This window comes from Spermophilus citellus (genome assembly GCF_964194105.1).
Source record: "Spermophilus citellus genome assembly, chromosome: 2".
NCBI classification, from domain to species: domain Eukaryota; kingdom Metazoa; phylum Chordata; class Mammalia; order Rodentia; family Sciuridae; genus Spermophilus; species Spermophilus citellus.
The window spans coordinates 46831349-46850491 of record NC_138183.1 but is presented as its reverse complement, the minus strand read 5'-3'; positions in this window follow the sequence as shown (position 1 = coordinate 46850491).

Below are 19143 nucleotides of genomic sequence, written 5' to 3'. Positions count from 1 at the left end.
CAAAGATGAGCAAAACCATTAAAACTCTGACAAGTGCTGTGATGTACATTTGCACATGATGCTCATGATGCTGCAAGGGTGACTGAAAAGGCGATCTCACCTAGTCTATAGGGAAGGAGATTGTTCCACATGGAAGACACATTCATGTGTACAAGGAAAAAATAGTAGTGGAGGTATGGAGAAACATTAGGTAGTATAAGAAATGGCTTGCGCACAGGTATTAACTGGAAATAGGAGCCAGGCATGGTGGTGCACGCCTGTAATCCCAGTGGCCGGGGAGGTTGATGCAGGAGGATCCTGAGTTCAAAGCCAGCCTCAGCAGTTTAGCAAGATCCTAAGTGACTCAGTGAGACATATATATATATATATATATATATATATATATATATCAGGATGTGACTCATTGGTTATATGCCCCTGAGTTCAATTCCTGGTACCCCCAAAATAAATAAATAAGCAAATAAAGTAAATAGTAGTAGGAAAGGTGGCATGATTAGGGAATAGCAATCATTTAAAGACAAACTTACATATATAGGTCTTTTCCTTATATTTATGTTTCTAATTAGCATTTCTTTTTTGAAATCGTTCGTATCTGTTCATGCTTTTTAGTCTTGTGAGAAAAAAATTACAATCATTTATATTCTAAAAATAAACCCAGTCATTTGAATAGTGATGCTTTTCATTTATACATATCCATATTTGGAAACACTAGGAATCCTAAGAGTTGGTATATCAAAAAATGTTTGTATCTGCTTTTACATTTCTACAACCATTTTTAAAAAAATTTTCATTATAACCATGAATTTTTGTTCTAGTAGTGTTGATGAAAGCAGTATCCTTGCCTTATACTTGAACGTTTATGTCTTTAGAGCAGAGATTCCAAATTGCATTTGGTGGAACATTATTTCTGTAGTATTTTAATGATTTTATAAAAATTTATTTTCACTGAGGTAGAGTTAAGGTTCAGCAGGGAGAAGCCATGTTTCCAAATTTATATTAGAAGAGGGGAGAGTCAGCGAATGGGTTAAATGTCCTAATTCTATTCGCCCTGATGGATTGATTCTTTTCACATAGTCCTCTAATCTCCTCAGAGAGAAATGGCAAATATGTGTGCTGTTACTTCCCCTTTGCACCAACAATCAATCATAGCATTTGTTCTTCTCAGTGAGTTTCCCAGCTTGGACAGCCACTAGCACACTATTGAGGTTGGCAAATGGAATAAAACCTGCATGTTGTCTACGTCTACTCTCTGCTGCCTGCTTTCATGTTTACTCAGTATTCATTAGTATATGTTTGACTTTGAATATATATTATTTTTATTCTTAATTGCTTCATAGCCTTTCTGGCCTCCTTTTTTTTTAAAGGAATGTACTTTATTTTCAAAGGTTTAATTTCAGATAAAAATCTGATATTATTTGATATAAATATGTTTGTGGTAAACAGACAAAAAGCCTACACATTCTCATTTATTCTACTTTTCAAAAATTTTAAATGTACCCAATGTATGCTTTATGGTATACAGTTTTATGGATGTGAAAATATGTAGATTCATATAGTCACTACCAAATCAATCTTCAGAATAATTCCATCTTCACTCCCAGCAAATTCCTTCTTGTCTCTGGCCAACCCCTCTTAATTCTCTTTAACCCTAGAAACTATTGATCTATTCTCCATCGTTAGGATTTTGTGTTTTCTGAACTGTGACATTATGCATGATGTGGGATATAGATGTTGGGTAGGACTCAATTTTACTTAGAAAAAAATGCATATCAATTAATCTGTGCCATTCCATGAATCAATAGTTCATTCCTTTTGACTGCTGAGTATTATTCTTTTTTATGGAAGTTTCACGATTCATCTATTCACTGATTGAAAGTAATTGTTTCTGATTCTTGCCAATAATGTATAAAGCTAATGTAGACAGTGGCATACAGTTCTTCTTTTTTTTTCTTTACATTTTCATTACAATGTTTTCCTGTATATTGCCATTCTCTATAGTTACAGTTGCAGAAACTACAGAAACAAGGAGAAATGAATTGAAGAAAGTGGATTGCATATTTATGTAAAATAAATATTCCAATTGATGCAGAGTGCATTTTAGATTTATAGGATATTTAAGACATTACATAATGTGCATAAAAACCATTTACTGATATGCTGACTTCAAATTAATCATTAAAAATTTATAATAAAATACCTTTATAACAATCAGCTATCTATATGGTATTTGACTCATACAAATGAAATTATGAGTTTTTTTAAAGGTCCTATCCCCTGATGAGTTACTATTATATTCAGTGTTCTTATATTTTTATACAGTTACTTCTTAACCTTTTATGTTTTTCAAAATCTCAAAATCACAGAAAATTTGCAATAATACACCTGGTTCATTTATAACTATCACTTGGAGTCACAATTTAACATTTTACTTATCTTAGCTCCTGTGTGTGTGTGTGTGTGTGTGTGTGTGTGTGTATGTGTGTGTGTGTGTGTGTGTTGAAAATATTTGGACATGGACTGTGCATAAGATAGAATAACATAAATGTTAATATTCTAATTTTAATAACTGAACTTTAGCTATGAAAAGATTGTCTTTGTTTTTATGAGAAAACATTAAATTATTTAGAGCAAGGGGGTAGGCTGAACAACTATATATATATATATATATATATATATATATATATATATATATATATACACACACACACACACACACACACACATACATATATATTCATGTGTATTTAAAAATGCATACAAGTTTTTTGCATGAACTTTAGTTTTCATTCCTGTTATATAAAGGAGTGGAATTGATTGGTTGAAGCTTTAACTTTATAAGTAACTGCCATGTTATTTCCAAAGAGAATATTTTATAAATAAAATAGTTAAGTTCATAGAAACACAGTCATGTTCAACTCAGTGACAAAATTCCAAGAAATGGATTGTTAGGCAATTTGTTTTGAGAACATCACTGTATATTTAAGCAAGCTAAAATGGCTCTGCTGTCACTAGGCAATATAATCTTATAAAACCATAATCAAACAGTCTATCGTTGAGAGAAACGTTATATAGTACATGTCTAGAATATGAATTCAAGTTTTAAATCAATGCATTTTACAGTGTTTGAGGGTGGCAGGTAATGAATTAATAATTATTGAATTGTGAAGAATATTTTTTTTCTTCCAATTGTATCTCATTTGCATGACCTCAATTTGTATCCTGACAGAGCTTGATGAAATTCTTTTGTCAAATAATATGCTTTGTGGTTTTAAATAGTCCTTCTTAATATCCAGTCTCGTTGATGACATTTTTATGTGTTTGTCATTCATATATTCTTTAATTGTGTTCTAATCTTTCATCCAATTCTTAATTGGGTTGTTTTCTTTTTCTTTTTTTTTTTGATTGCTCTTTTAGTATATCTTAATTTCCTTAGATTAGCTACATTAAGATGGCAATATGGTTTTTGATAGTTCATATTAGGATATTGGTGTGTATGACAGGTAGCCTAACCATGCTTAATGGGTGACTGTGCTGAACACATTCATTGGTTTTTGGTTGGCTCAGAATTTGCAACAGGCTGTATCTGAAAAAATAAATAAATAAATAAAACACGTAATACTGTGTTTAAAGAAACTCAACTAATCAGACTTTCAGGAAATTGCTTCTAATTTTTAAGGTTTTTGAGAAGCCCACATGCAAATACTGAAAAATGTATTGATTTATATGTACGTTACTGTACATTTAAATATACAAACCACTCAGGCCCTGGATTAGGGATTATGCAGTCCTTAGCGATAATTCTTGTTATTATAACAATAATGATGTGTGTTTTCAATTCTTAATTCTTATTTTAAGAGACAAGAAATGTGAGTTGTTAAGGTAGAAACCTGTTAAAGGCAGATCCAATGCTTGTTTCAAAGACAGGCTACTGGTAATCTTTTGGAGAGGTAAATAAATAACAGCTCTAAGATTGTGTTTTTGTTTTTTTTAAGCAAGCAGTTAATCCATTTAAAAATCAATATGTAATGCATTCAGTAGTAATATCCTGTGTCCAGATAATGCATTTTACCAATGATAAATGTTAGAAGTTGAAAGTAGTTTTAGGTTTAATATTCTGTTTTAGAGAAATATGTATAAATTAGAGAAATTTCCATAAAATATAGACACTGCATTATAGTTAATACATGGTGATGGGAAGAAATGAAGTTAGACTTTGCATTCACAGAATGTTCCTTTTATGCTGCAACTGATTTTGGGGCAATGTCAGGTAAACCTATGATTGCAAACAAGGGAAAACCCTTTCTGCTACACTGGAAAAATTTTTCTACTACAATATGATATCAATGCTAAAAATAACTGGGAAACTAACTTTGAAGTAGTAGAAATATATATTTAAAGACACAACAAAAACCTATTAAAGAATATGTTTATATGTAAGTAAGACTTACAGAAATGTATTTTGAAAATGGTCAAGATATTCCTCACACTTTCATGTTTGTAAATTATTCCCAATAATTTACTTGCACATCTGGGATGTGCCCAGATACATCCATTCTGATGCTCTTTTATTAGCTTTTCTCATGGTCCTAGGCTATGCAGCAACTGCCTTATTGATAGTCTTTTCTAGAGCTACTCACACTGAATGAAATCCTTTTACATTTGTTAAAAGTCCAAGTGTTTTTCTTGTGTTTTCTGTTTGTCTTGTTTTGTTTTAGAATATACTGGTCTTACTTAAATGTTTCTTTTTGATCTTTTCATGGTTTCATTTTGTATCTATATTACACCATCTCCTCTTATTTAAATTCCTAGGAGGTTTCAAGAACTAGAAAGTATTTCAAAAACAGAACTTGAGATTTTGATCAAGAAATTAGAATTCAAAATAACTTGCAGTGGCTCCTCTTCAATTACAAGCAGATATTTCAAGTTGCTGACTATGTTTTCTTTATTGTCCTTAATCATTTTTTAAACTTAAAGGAAGAAAGTCTTTAACTTCAGTGAGTTCTCTTAAGAGTGACAGAAATTGATCTGACTCTCACAAATTTGCAGCATATCTGAATAAAGATGACCTCTTGGTTAATAGAAGTAGTTTGAATTCATTGTATTTCTGAATTGAATGCAATAGATGACATTTTATTGGCAGGTGATTCATCAATATGTACCAAATTGCGAAGAGGTTTTTTTTTTTTTAATTTCTTTTTTGCCAATTGCTTCTCACTTGCATTGTCTTGATTTGTATAGTGTTGTATTAATTTAATTCAAATAAGTTGCTTTCTGAAGTTAAAGACATTCTTTCAATAGAGGTATTCAAATGAGCAAATGAAGTTTCAGAGTTAAATATATTTATTCCCAAACCTGAATTCAGCACTACATTCCTGGGTAATTGTTGGCACTTTATAGCAAAACACTTAGCTGAGATCAATTGTAGCTTTGTCGGTAAAATCTCAGTGCTCATCTCCAGGAAGAACATGTGGTTAGCAAAGGGGGTGGAGGGCTGAAGAATGTTAAAAATTGCTTAACTAAGTCTGACATTTTACCTTTTAAATATTAATTATACTGTGGGCTTCTTCCTATTTACATACCTAAGTGTTTGCTTGGGACATAAATGGTACTAAATTGTCTTGAGAAAGCCATAGAGCAGCTTTGTTAGATAAAACTTCTTGCAGCTGGTAATTTTTGGCAATTAATATTATGAATGCTAATGCGATAGGGAGTAGGGAAGACACTTCCAGGATGCCACTTATCTCTGTAAAACGAAAGAAAATGTCAGAAGTGGTGAGCCTGCTGAGAGTATTACTTCTGGGAAGGAAATAGATGGCAAATGTTAAAATTATCATATTTATGGACAGGCTAGAATTTTTAAGACCAGAGTATCTAAGAAATTGTCTAGTAAATAGAGTTTATTGTAAATATTTTTAAATGCTTGTTTTTGGATTACTTATTATAACAATGAAGACTTTTAAAAAAGTTATACTGAATACACTGCTGGTCTGAAGTAACAATTGAAAACAAATTCACATAAATCAACTCTTTGGGTTATCTCAATAATTGGAGTGGTCATTAGGGGCAGTTCCATTGATGTTTGGGACCAGTATTTGAGATAACTATTCAAATGAGGATTTACATTAGGATAAATGTGAGTTTGATATTGAAAAAAATGTAAAAGTCTCAAATCATGAGGCACACACAAAAAATGAGAATCTACTAGATATTAGAATTGTTATCTGATGTTTTAAAGTAGTTACATTCTCTTAAACTTTCCAAGTGAATAAAAAACATGGAGTGGTACTATCACTACACATTAGACTATGCCATCTGGGGTAGACTAACCCTTCACTGAAAACAATGTAGGGAGGAGGCAGCAATTCAAGCATTATTACCATATGAGCTGTTTTCAAATTAGAAATGAAAATATTTTATCCCCTTGCACATTTTCCATTTATTATTTGTGGAAATCTACATTTTAGTTTATGCTCTATTATCTGTAGTTTCAAATTTTCTGGTAGTTAATTTTATAAGGACTTGGGAAATACACTTAAATATGCTGAGAGGAATTTTTGACTCGGGAATATGCATTTCTTAGAAGACTACAAAAATAGTATTTTGGTCAGTAGGAGAGAAGTTCTTTAATTTATGTTGTGTGCTAAAACAGAGATAAGGATACAAATATTTTATTTAGCTATTGAATGTTGCTCATTCATATGTGAAGATGTAATGATGAGGAATTTTAATTGAATAAGACAAGTGTTCTTAATGTTGTGTGATAATCTCAATCCCCAGTTTCAGTGATCATATCCTACATGCCCATCAGATTCACAGGACCTTGCCTTTAATTTTTTGTTTGTTAAACATGGTCCCAATATAAAGAAAGCACAAGAAAAGTGGTAAAGTAAGAAAGCATACTTAGTTTTATTTTAATTTAGAAAAACTTTTTAAACATTTATTTTTACCTTCAGAATTATAAAAATAATAAATAATAGTACTCTGCTATCAAGGAACCTACTTTTTTAGAAACAAAATCATATAATATGTATAATTAACTATATATAATAATTGCATGTACCTATATAATTAAATTAAATGAAAATGAGCAACAACAACAAAAAAGAAATGCAAGATAGCATACCATGAAGTTGACTTGAATAGTTATGAGGAAATTTTTCCAGAAGTATTTCCAGATAGGTACTACTGAATTGATATTGTAAGTTTGATAACATGCCTCAGCTTTAAATTCATCACTGAATGCCTAAATTTTCTTTGGAAATAGAAAAATAAAACTACCCTCAAAAATATAACTAATAAAATATTTAAAATTAACAAAATTTTATACAGAAATATTTTGTGAGGTTATTTATAAAAGCAAACAATTTTAAGAGCATTCTAAGAGCATGGGATAAAAGGTGAAATGGAATGCCTTAGAATAAAGTATACAGTGAAAATCCATTGCACAGCAAAATGTTTATATAACCTTGATGGTTAACAAAGAAGTCTAATAAATACACAAAATATGATACTAATTTTATAAAAAATAGACAAAAAATCACTTAGCAGGACAACTACAAAGCTAGTTCCCAAGAATTTCTTTAAACACTTTTTTATATCTTAATATTAACCAAGTTATCTGCAATGACTTGGGTAACTTGTAGAAGCAGACAAGTAAAAAGTGTTGCATGGGGGAGGTAAACAGAATGGTATTTCATAGGGAATAATAAAAGCTAAATGCATGAACACATTGTTTTATCAAAATGTTAATTAAGAGAATAATAATAAATAATGAATGATTTCTTATTATAGTGGGGCTAAAGACATAGCATGGAGTTTCACTATTTGGATGCAAAAAGAGAGGAAAAGGGAGGTGAAAGAAAATTCTGTATGATAAAGGCAATAAGTATGCTGTTGTAATATCTCTTCACTTTTCAATGAGAAAAATTCTGATAAAATTATTCAATTTTAAACTTTGTAGGAGAAAATTTAGTGCTAACTGGAACTATGAAAATGTAATTCTATAATATAATAAATACTTGAGAATTAACAAGGGAAATTAAAGCCTTTATGAAACCTTAACTGTGGGTCTCAACTATGACTACATATTAGAATCATCAGAAGAACTTTCAGAAATGTCCATCCTAGTGTCCTCTAGGAGTGATTCAAATTTTATTTCCACATGGCCAGGTCCAAGGACAAATATTTTAAGTAATCAAAATGTGCAGAGAAGTGTGAGAACTACTGGTGGCTGACCATTCAATAGATAAATTAGGATCACAAAATGTACTACAGTTGCAATTTGACAAAATAAACTGTAGAAGATCCCATTTTGATTGTTAAGTAGGTGAAGAGTCTGAAGAAAATTATAGTCAAAATTTAGTTGATAATTGTGAAATATCAGGGTAATGTCACGTAGTAAGATTTCTGTTTATCAAATTAGAATCAAGGGTGGGAGGAGGGATAGCCTAGATTTTGTCTTTTTTTTTTTAAAGCAACAATTAGAGTTTTAATGGGAGTGACTGTCTCCTGATTAAAGATTTAAAAATCACTTCAAAAATGAAGTGTCAGAGATCAGCTACGTGAATTACCTTGTCACTTAGATACTTCATATTATTTTCAAACATTTTCTTGGGGGGTGTTGTATGATATGAACTCTTCAAAATGCACAAATAAATTAATGTTCTTTAAAACTCTAAGACTTAAAGGGCAATGGAATATTATGGAAAAGACTGACAGCATTGCAGAGACTTGGTATTAATTGTTTCATCCTCCCCCTTTCCCCTTACAGAATGTTTACTACATGATGGACCTTGTAAAAATGTGGACTAAACATGTTTCAGCAGTGAACCATTGTATTTTTAGAGTGTCCTGTGAACATGGGTTAGACAGCTTTAGAGAGGAACATAATAAACTCAAGTTTCAGATATTTTGAATTTAGAGTGAATTTTCATATACCAGGATGACTAATTTGAATACAGTTTGAAACGTGGAATTTGATATTAGAAAAGGCCATATGGAGAGAGCTGCTATGGAGAAAATAAGAACAGTAAACTGATATTGAACTCAGTGATAATAGTACAGAACCAGAAGGGATTGAACAGAACAGGTGGGTTTTTCAGATTGTAATCAAAAGTCCACTTATCAAAAATTGATGGAGGTTATTGACTTAGGAAGTTAGGAAGCATTGAGACATTCTTCTTTGGGTGATTCCAAGCCACTCAACATGCAGCAGGGAATTGCCATGAATGAACAACAGAAATTGAACTCCCTTATTTCATTAGAATATATAATAAAAATGACTGAGGCAAGCAATAAACTGGACAGTAAACCTGTTGAAGGGTTGACACCCTTATGTTGTATTGTACTTTATGCTCTTAAGTCTTCAAAACATGTTTAAAAGTGAAATCTTAATTCCAATGGCATAATATGGACTCTTGGTTTTGAACAACATGTAGTATCTACCTCCCATTTTTTTAATATCACCCAGTCCATCGATACATAAATGTGTGACTTCAAAGATCTCTGAGGGAATGTAAACTAACCAAACTTACCCAACTTTTCAAGAAAATGCAAAAGTATCTTCAAGTCTCAAACCTTGGTTCTGAGTGTTCAGGTTAAATTATACCTGAGCATTTGTTCCTCTAATCTAGCCCTCAGGCTTGATTGACAGAGGAAATTCATATTACCTGTGTGGCCCCCAAAACCTCAAGCTGAGAATTCAGTTTGAAGTGGTCATGAATAATGTCCCAGGAGAACAGCAGAAACAAATAGAGCCTCACAGAAGGAAAGAGGCAAAACTTGGACAAAATGACTAAAAGAGGCTGTATATAAAAAGCCCAGTTAAACATAAGTTGCAGAAATATTCTAAGTAAAGAAAAAATTAAAAATGATATGCAAAAATGGACTAGGGGAAAGGGGTCTGGCATTTGTATGCCTAATTTATTCAAAGACTTAAAACTTTATTGAAGAAAGGTTGCTATATAATTACAAACATCTCAATCTACCAAGAAGATACAAGTTTTAAATCTGTTCCAATCTAACAACACAGCCAAAACGTAAACAAATCTTGCCAGAACTACAGGGTAAAATGATTAATCCACCATTCTATTTAGAGATGCCATATACATATTTTAATAACTGATAGATCAAGTAGGCAAAAATCTGTTATGAAATATAAAAACACTGAATAATAATCACATGGGGAATTCTGTGTTGCATTGGATTTCAGCAAATAAAAAATAATAATAATTATGAGTTTAACATCTTATTTGCAAATACCTAAATATAGTGTGTGCTCATTTTTACAGTTAGAAAAGAAAATCTTTATACTATCTAGAAAAAAGTACTCAACCAGGTATCCAGAGAACATTCTGGGCATGTAATAGATGGAAAAAACAAGGCCTTTGCCAATTACAGTCTTTGTTTCTGTATCCTAGACCTTTGGTCTTAGGGCAGAATGGTAGCAGATTAGATAAAAATTATTATGGTTTTCAGGTCTATTCAAAAATTCATTTTGAAAGCTCTGAAATGAAATTGAACAAAATCCTGAGAGCATTTGTTCTACATTTGCCATGGCTGTTTCAAAGTATTACAAGATACAGAAATCTTGTGGCCATAAAGATAGTTCAGATAATCCTTTTCATTTCTTTATAACTAAATATATTAGCTTTCCTTCCCTTCAGAACTTACACACACACACACACACACACACACACACACACACACTCACACACACTCACACACACATACACACACACACACACACACACACACACACACCATTGGGTGAATGTGTGATTTTATGGGGTCCTTACATGTTAAATGTCTGGATTTTTTTGTTGATGTTGTTGTTGTTGTTGTTTTGTTTTTTAAAGTAACAAATTTCCTCATTTCTGATGAAGCAGAACATAGACAAATTAAGAATCTTTTTTTCTTTTTAAACTGACCTCAATTGTGTTTTCTTGTTCTCCATTCTAAAGTGCTTGGGCCTTGTTTACACTGACTCTGTGGCTCTCGGTAGAAGATCCTTGTGATATCTCAGAGCATGTAGGGCTTCCAGTTCTACACATGCAGTTCGTTTATGATATAAAAAGTGCCTGGCTTATTCTTATTACCTTGAAGTTCTTGTGTTGTTCTTTGCACATATGTAATGTTCAAGGAACACTTATTGAATGAATGAGTGAATGAATTTATGCATAGAAGCCTAACTAGCTAGAAGACAAGTCCCCTCAGCTCAGTAAATGCCACTATTTGGCCCAAGGCATCTTTCTTCCTCTACTTTATTGGCTTCTTTCCCAGAGACTAAGAATGCTGAAGATGGGGCCTGAAAGCAGCCTGGCTGACAAAAGCACTGGGAATTTTAATTAAGAAAGTTCTTCCATGGGCATTGAAACTGAATGCATTGGCTGAAAGGAAGTAGTGAAACAATTCACAGAGTTACAAAATCAGTGTAAAAAATGTCTAAAAATAAAGGTTTATTTTTTTAAAAAGTTTCTTTTACTTCATTCCATAGTTCATCTGGTTCATGATAACTAAGGAAATTTCTACTTAAAAATTTCTGCTTGTGAAAGTATTTATTCTGCTATAACTTCAATCTTATGAAAAATCAAAAATCAATCTGTGTTTTGTGTTTTAATCCTAATAATGGCTCGTCTAATAGGTGAGTTCTTCATGACGGGTTATAAAAATAGCAACAAATTGAAACAGCTCTGAATATTCTTTTCTCTAAACAGTCAATTTTTAACTGAAGACAGCATACACATGCACACACACATACAACTACTATTGAGTTTTGCCTTGTAAAGATTTCAAAAGAGACCACTTTATTTTGACATAAAGTAAGTAATATTGCCTGCAAATGTCCAAATATGCTGAATAATTCCATTTGAAATTTCACACAGTTGATTGCATTTGGTTTATTAATACATAACACTGTATAAACTTTTATATACATATTTTATAAAGTCATATGTATACACTTATGTCACATACTACATTCACTTAACATAATGGAGTGTCTCATAAAGAAGAGGAAACAATACCTTACATTGTAGATTTTGCATTAGTAACTCCCAAATGTTAGGCTGGGTACAATTTACTCTAACAACAGAAAAAAAAATCTACGATTTCACAAAACGTATTTTTCTTAGTTTGTATTTTCTAGATACAGAAACCAAGATGATTCTTGTGCATGGGACAGGGAGTACTCTCAGGTGAAATCCAGAAGTGACAGAGGATAAGGAAAGAAGCCGGGCAAAAATGTAGGCACAGGGGTAGGGAATGTAACTTGATGGTAGAATATTTACCTTGCATGTGTGAGGACCTAGGTTTAATCCCCAACACTGCACAAAATATTCGGGCTCAGCTAAACTCCATGGGGAGTGCAGAAAAATAATTAACACCACAAAATTATCATACCTTGAGAGAATGAGTCAGGCTTTTGTACTTCATATTCAATCTGGCCTTTGCTGTTACCCCACCCCTTGTGAAAGTTTAACTTCCCAGACCTTCTAGTGCGGAAGAGGCTCTGCTAGATCCTAGGCCATTCTCAGAAGGGGAAAACTGTGAGCCATTAGCAAATAATACTTGCCAAAGTGGAGATTTAAGTGCCAGTAGAAGGCATCTGTGAATCTACCAGCATGTTACTATGCCCATCCATTCTCACTTTTCAGTGTGTGACTATGGGAAATAGTCCTTGCAAGGTACAATGCGAATGCAAAGGTGCCATTCTAGTAAAAAATTTGTCCTTTTAATATTTTTGGTCATATTGTAAAATTACCCAGTAAGTCACTAACTAGAAAATAGGACCAAAGATTTTATATTAAAATAAATATGCTTAGATGCTGTATCAATAAGATGGACTTGGACTTGGATGTTACATTTCCAATAAGACAGCATCAGCTCGGAGATTTGATCTTAAATTGAAAATTCAAAGTTCTAAAACTCTAACATTAGATTGTCAATGGGGAAGACTTCCTGTGTTGTCAAAGGAATAAGACTTGCAGGTGGAAGAAAATTTATACATTTTCCTATTTTTGGAAATTTGAATTCATGGCCTTAAACACAAGTAAGAAGGATTACAACACTCAATTAATAGTAAATTTATGGAATCAAAAACTTAAATCTAGGGCTGGGGATGTGGTTCAAGCGGTAGCGCGCTCACCTGGCATGCGTGCGGCCTGGGTTCGATCCTCAGCACCACATACAAACAAAGATGTTGTGTCCACTGATAACTAAAAAATAAATGTTAAAATTCCCTCTCTCTTTAAAAAGCAACAAAAACAACAACTTAAATCTAAAATGATATTTGCATGTATAATGTTGCCCTTATTAATTTTCCATCATTTTCATACTAAAAGTCAACTCTACAATTGATGACATAGTCCTCTTTGTTTAATTATCTTGACTTGTTTTTTCTGAAGTTTTTGGAAGACTTTTTCCCTCTATTTATACACACATAGGGTACCTTGAATCCTCAGCTATTTAGTGACTTTTGACTCAGTTCATTTTGCTTTGATTTTTCTCTATGGAAAATTTGAGACCTTTGTTAAAAATGTAGTGGTTCCACAGAGGATTAGCATTACTTCCAAAGTTGCAGAAGGACAATTGTGCAATTTAAAGCCCGAATTCAACCATGGGACATCATGCTGCTGAGGGCCTACTATTACTTAAAATTTTCTCATTTTACATTTTTTTCCTCTCTTCTATAAAATGTCAAAATCTACCAGTTTCAACATTGCCTATTTTTCCCCCTAGTTCATGGTTCATGCTTGATGAAATTAGAATCTTCTTTTTATGCAGGTAACCATATTAAGATGGGCCTTAGTTGATTTCTTGATCCTGCAAGACCAAGAAAAGAAAAAAAAAAAAAAGGTGAAGTCCAGGGAATTAAAGATACTTCCCTTAGTCAGTAGCTTCAAGCTTCAATTCTTCCTTCTTGAAATTCTTGCTTTTACTTCATTTTTATCCTCTGAGTACATCCTATAATTTGTGGAAAACACAGTGATGATAAATAAGTAAACACACACACACACACACACACACACACACACACGTTTTTACAAAATATAAACATACATGTGTATGTCATTTGTATATATATATATATATATATATATATATATATATGTATACATACACATATATATATAAATGATAGAGAGTAGATAGACTGAGAAGTTAGGTAGGTATTTTATAAAACAACAAATGTAATGTTAAAGGGTTTATTACCTATTAATTTTTATATAAATATATCTCTTGGTACTAATGTATCTATTTCTCAGTCTCACCAATTATAGTCTATAATTTCTTCTTTACATTTTACCTATTATTATTAATGTTTAAGAGATAGATGTTTCAACATTTCTTAAAAATTTTCATTCATATTTTTTCAGTGTTGACATTTAGAAATAATGATGTTTTACAACATTCATTATTTTAAAAAATAATAATAGGAAAGTTGAAGTTTTCTGAAGTTTTTTTTATTATTATTTAGGCCATTGACTTTTCATCTTGGATAATAACTAAAATTTTCGTTTTCTGTGATATGTATGTACATGTATACCACTAAAATTACCACATTAAATTCATTTGCTAATTTTGCATTCATTTGATCTAGAGCAATGAAAGGTTAGCTTTATGTGTGAATTTGTTAATGGAATTATGGTTTTCAACTCAGTTAATTATTTCATTATGCCTTTACTTGTTTTCTATTTGTTTTCAATATTCTAGATGCTGAATATCAATTGAAACTGTACCACTCTATTCAAGTTGTCATAGGCTTTTTGTTATTAACACATGTTAATCGTACAAATTAATGATATTTCCATTTGTGCATAAAGAATTGGTCATGTCCATCCACTCTATGCTCACTACTCCTTGTACCTTTCCAAGTTTTTCTATTTTTTTTCTATCTGCAAGTTTCTTTCTTTGAATTCTGAGTATATTTAAATCATCCTTTATAACAATGTGTTTTATATTATAATATTCCTAATATTATGATCATTTTTAAGTTATGATAAGGTCTAACAAATATAAAAAAACAATAGAGAAATACATAATAACTGGTGTCCAATAATCAGTTTAAACAATATATCAAATACAGGTTTAAGACCTTTTGTACTCTTCACTTCCCTCCATGATCAAGTTATCCAATACACTGAATTTATTTCTCATATATATTTTCTTTTGTTTTAAATTGTAAGTTTATTGTCCAAAATATCTTTAATTTTAGATTATTTTCAAATAATCATGTAGTGAAATATATTGTTTAAAGTTGATAGTTGTTACTTTTCAAAACTTTAAAAGCTCTTCAGTAGGTTTGAACAATCTGTTATCAAAATAATTCTGGATCCTGGATTAGTAATTTATTTTTTCTCTGTGACTTGTTCAAATTTTGTTTCCTTAACTTTTTGTTTCTGTTTTTGGCTTTGCTTGATGTGTTATTTAATTTTTAATTTTTTTATGTCTTATAATTATGAATTTCATTCTCAACTTGTATTTTATTCCTTGAAAACATCCTATACTATTTTTAAAATCTTTTAATCCTTGACAATATTTCATTTCCTGAATTATATCTCTTTTTATACATACTTATTCTATATTCTGCAGTTGCTAATTTCATATTTAAACTTATTGGGATTTAATTCTACCAATTATTTTTTGACTACTTTTCCATACTGGTTCCTTTGCATAACTCTTTATTAGTTTCTGTGCTTCTATTAAACTTAATCTGTGGCTGCTCTGTGGGGCTCAGGTGAAGACACTTTCCTAAGGAAATGGTCTGTGTCTGTTTCTGTGAGGCACCCATGAACCCTCCCACTCAAGACCATGTTAGATTAATTTCTTATTTTGTGGCTTCAGTGATGATACATGAAACTTATATAGAGACAAAGTCATGACTTCAAATATTGTTTTTCTTTTTGTTGTTGCTGTTGTTCAACAACAACAGGGTGTTGGAGACATTTTTCTTAATCAGAGCTGAGAATATGTCATCCAGATATTCTGTAACCTACCTTTGCTAGGAGGTATATTGGGTTACTTTTATCCAAACCAGTTACTGAGAATAAAATCTTTATCAACCATCAGTTAAAAGAGTTAAAACTATACCTGTGAATCAATCCAATAAACATTAAATTCATATTTACTAATATTCTATAGCTGTCATAATAAATCACCACAAGCCTGGTGGTTTATTTTTTTTAATTTTTTTTGATTTTTTTTAATTTTATTTTTTTTATTGGTTGTTCACAACATTACAAAGCTCCTGACATATCATATTTCATACATTAGATTGAAGTGGGTTATGAACCCCCAATTTTACCCCAAATGCAGATTGCAGAATCACGTCGGTTACACATCCACAATTTTACATAATGCCTTATTAGTAATTGTTGTATTCTGCTACCTTTCCTACCCCCTACTATCCCCCCTCCCCTCCCCTCCCATCTTCTCTCACTACCCCATGGGAAAATAAACAAGGAGAGAAATGAATTAAAGCCTGGTGGTTTAAAACAACACACTTTCATTGTCTTACAATTCTGGAAATTTAGAAGGTCTAAAATGAGTCTCAGTGGACACAATTGAGGTGGTGGCAAAGGACATTTATTTATGGAGGCACTAGGGTGGAAGTTCTCTTACAAGTCATAGTTTCTAGAGGCCTCCCACATTCCTTGATCCTATTTCACATGTAAAAACCAAAATGGCCAATTGAGTCATCACATCACTTCAACCATGATCTGACATCATCACTTCCTCTCTGATAGCAACTCACCTGACTCCTTCTTAAGAGAAATGTTGTCATTACCTTGAACCCTCCTATATGGTCCAACTTGTCTCAAGTTCAGCTGATTCCTTAAAGCTAAACTTGATTCCATCTTCAAACTTAAGGCCTTTGGGGGAACTTCTCTATGCCTACTGTAGTATTTATAATGAAAATAACTAAAAAATTATTTTCTTAGAAATTTATACATGTCCAACTTGTAATTATATCTGAAGACTTTGTGTTTTTATAATGTTATAAAATTTGGGGCATAATTTTCATTTGCCACATCCTTGTGAATTTCATTTCTTTGCAGAATATTGTATTACAGAAGTGAACAAACAATATGACCCCAGATTAATTAGCTTTATTTTTTTTGATACTTAATAATGCCAGCAACTGGCAGGATTATATATATAACAAACTACTACACACATTTTATTAAATGATATAAAATATACAGCCTACTAAAAAATTAAAATTTAACACTAGCAACAGATAAGATGCTAAAATTAATTTTCTGTGTATTATGCCACTATACTACTTTTTATCAGAAAAATTATTAAGAGATGATTACAGATGATATGTAATCATATTTTTTTCTGGGCTTTGTCCTAGACCTTTGGTTTCTTTATTTTCAAATGTCAAAGTATATATAGATCTAAAATTCACAATATAATCCCTTTTTCTAATCTGCTATAAGCATCCCAGTTCTGTGTACCATAATCTTCAGCAACCTACTAACTGGTACCCATTTCCTGTCATTATTCTCTATCTTTTATTTAAAACGCAGTGTCCTAAAGAGTCCTTTAAAAATATAAGTTAGATTTCCCTCATTATTCTATTTTAAATCTCCCAAAACCCTGTATTTTAGAGAAAAAAAAACAATCCATATTGTTAGTAATGATATAATTCTTCACCTGTCTCTCACTTTCTGACTTTTTTTAAACTCTTCTTTCTTTTTTTTTTTTTAACTCTGTTCCATAATCATTGACTTGATTCCTGGTCCTCAAACACTCCAGCTATCCTTCTTTTTTTAACAAAGGCTAAGTACAGTTAATGAGAACCAAAGTCAGAAATAAAATTCATCTGCTCAGTGTTTAAAACATGTGCTAAATGGTTACATTCTTGATGCCAGAGTCTTATCCTACCTGCACTGGTCTACTTAAGATAAATTTGTGAAATGCTGAACCTGAATCTCTGACCATTTGATGTCTACATAGAATGCATTTGACAAGGATAAAAAACTTGAAAGAGCTTTAGACTAAATAACTAAGGTTCACTTGAGTATCTTGCTCTGATCTTGGACCTTAGTTCTTTATGAGGGATTTTTTTCTTGTCTCTAGTAATCACTTCATGCCCCAATTTTGCTTCATGAGGTCTAATTTTGGTCTACCATTTCTGGCACTGAGAAGCAGTCTCTTTCTTCTTGATTTATGCTGGGCGATTTAAGTCTTTCTGAGCCCTGATCACTAGAAGGGAATCCAGAGCATCTGCATGCCTCTCACCTGCTTCATGTAGTCTTTAGTCTTAGATACTGTCATCTGGTGGCCAAGCTGAACTTCCACATCTTTTTCAGGTTATTCAGAGCTTTTTCCTCCAGCAAGAAAGTCTAATTCTTACTTGTCCCTGCTTCGTCAGCTTCACTTTGCTGTAATTAATGGGGCAATTTCCATAATTTTTCTTTTAATAAGTAAAACAAAACAAGGAATTTGCCTCTTTTTTCACTCTTTAAAATATGTTGGTTAGCTACCTTAATTTTTTTGTCTCTGCCATATTTTTCAATTTACTTATAAAAGATGTTATGAGCAGGATATGGCATAGGTTTTATATCGATTGTGATAAAATATAGCAAGTATCTTTCTACATAACAATGCACAAATTATCCTTATTTTAATATATTTATCTTGTTATGTGATTCTGTCTAAAAAGGCTGACAATTACTAATTATCATGAAATTAAAATATTAAATTAATTGGTAATAATAACAACAAGTATTCAAAAAAGCCAAGTCCTTACAATGTACATGTGCATGTGCACATGTACAGATAGTGATAACACCATATTTATCCAATGAATGTCAAAACCAGCATTTATGAGGGTGCAGTGGTGCACTCCTATAATCCCAGCAGCTCAGGAAGCTGGGACAGGAGGATAGTGAGTTCAAAGCCAGCCTCAGAAAAAGCAAGGCACTAAGCAACACAGTGAGATCTGTCTCTAAATAAAATAAAAATAGTGGCTCAGTGGTCGAGTGCCCTTGAGTTCATTTCTCAGTACCCATTAAAAAAAGAAAAGGAAAGGAAAGGAAAAAACAGCATTTAAATGTCATTATCAGGCTGGGGATGTGGCTCAAGCGGTAGAGCGCTCGCCTGGCATGCGTGTGGCCCGGGTTTGATCCTCAG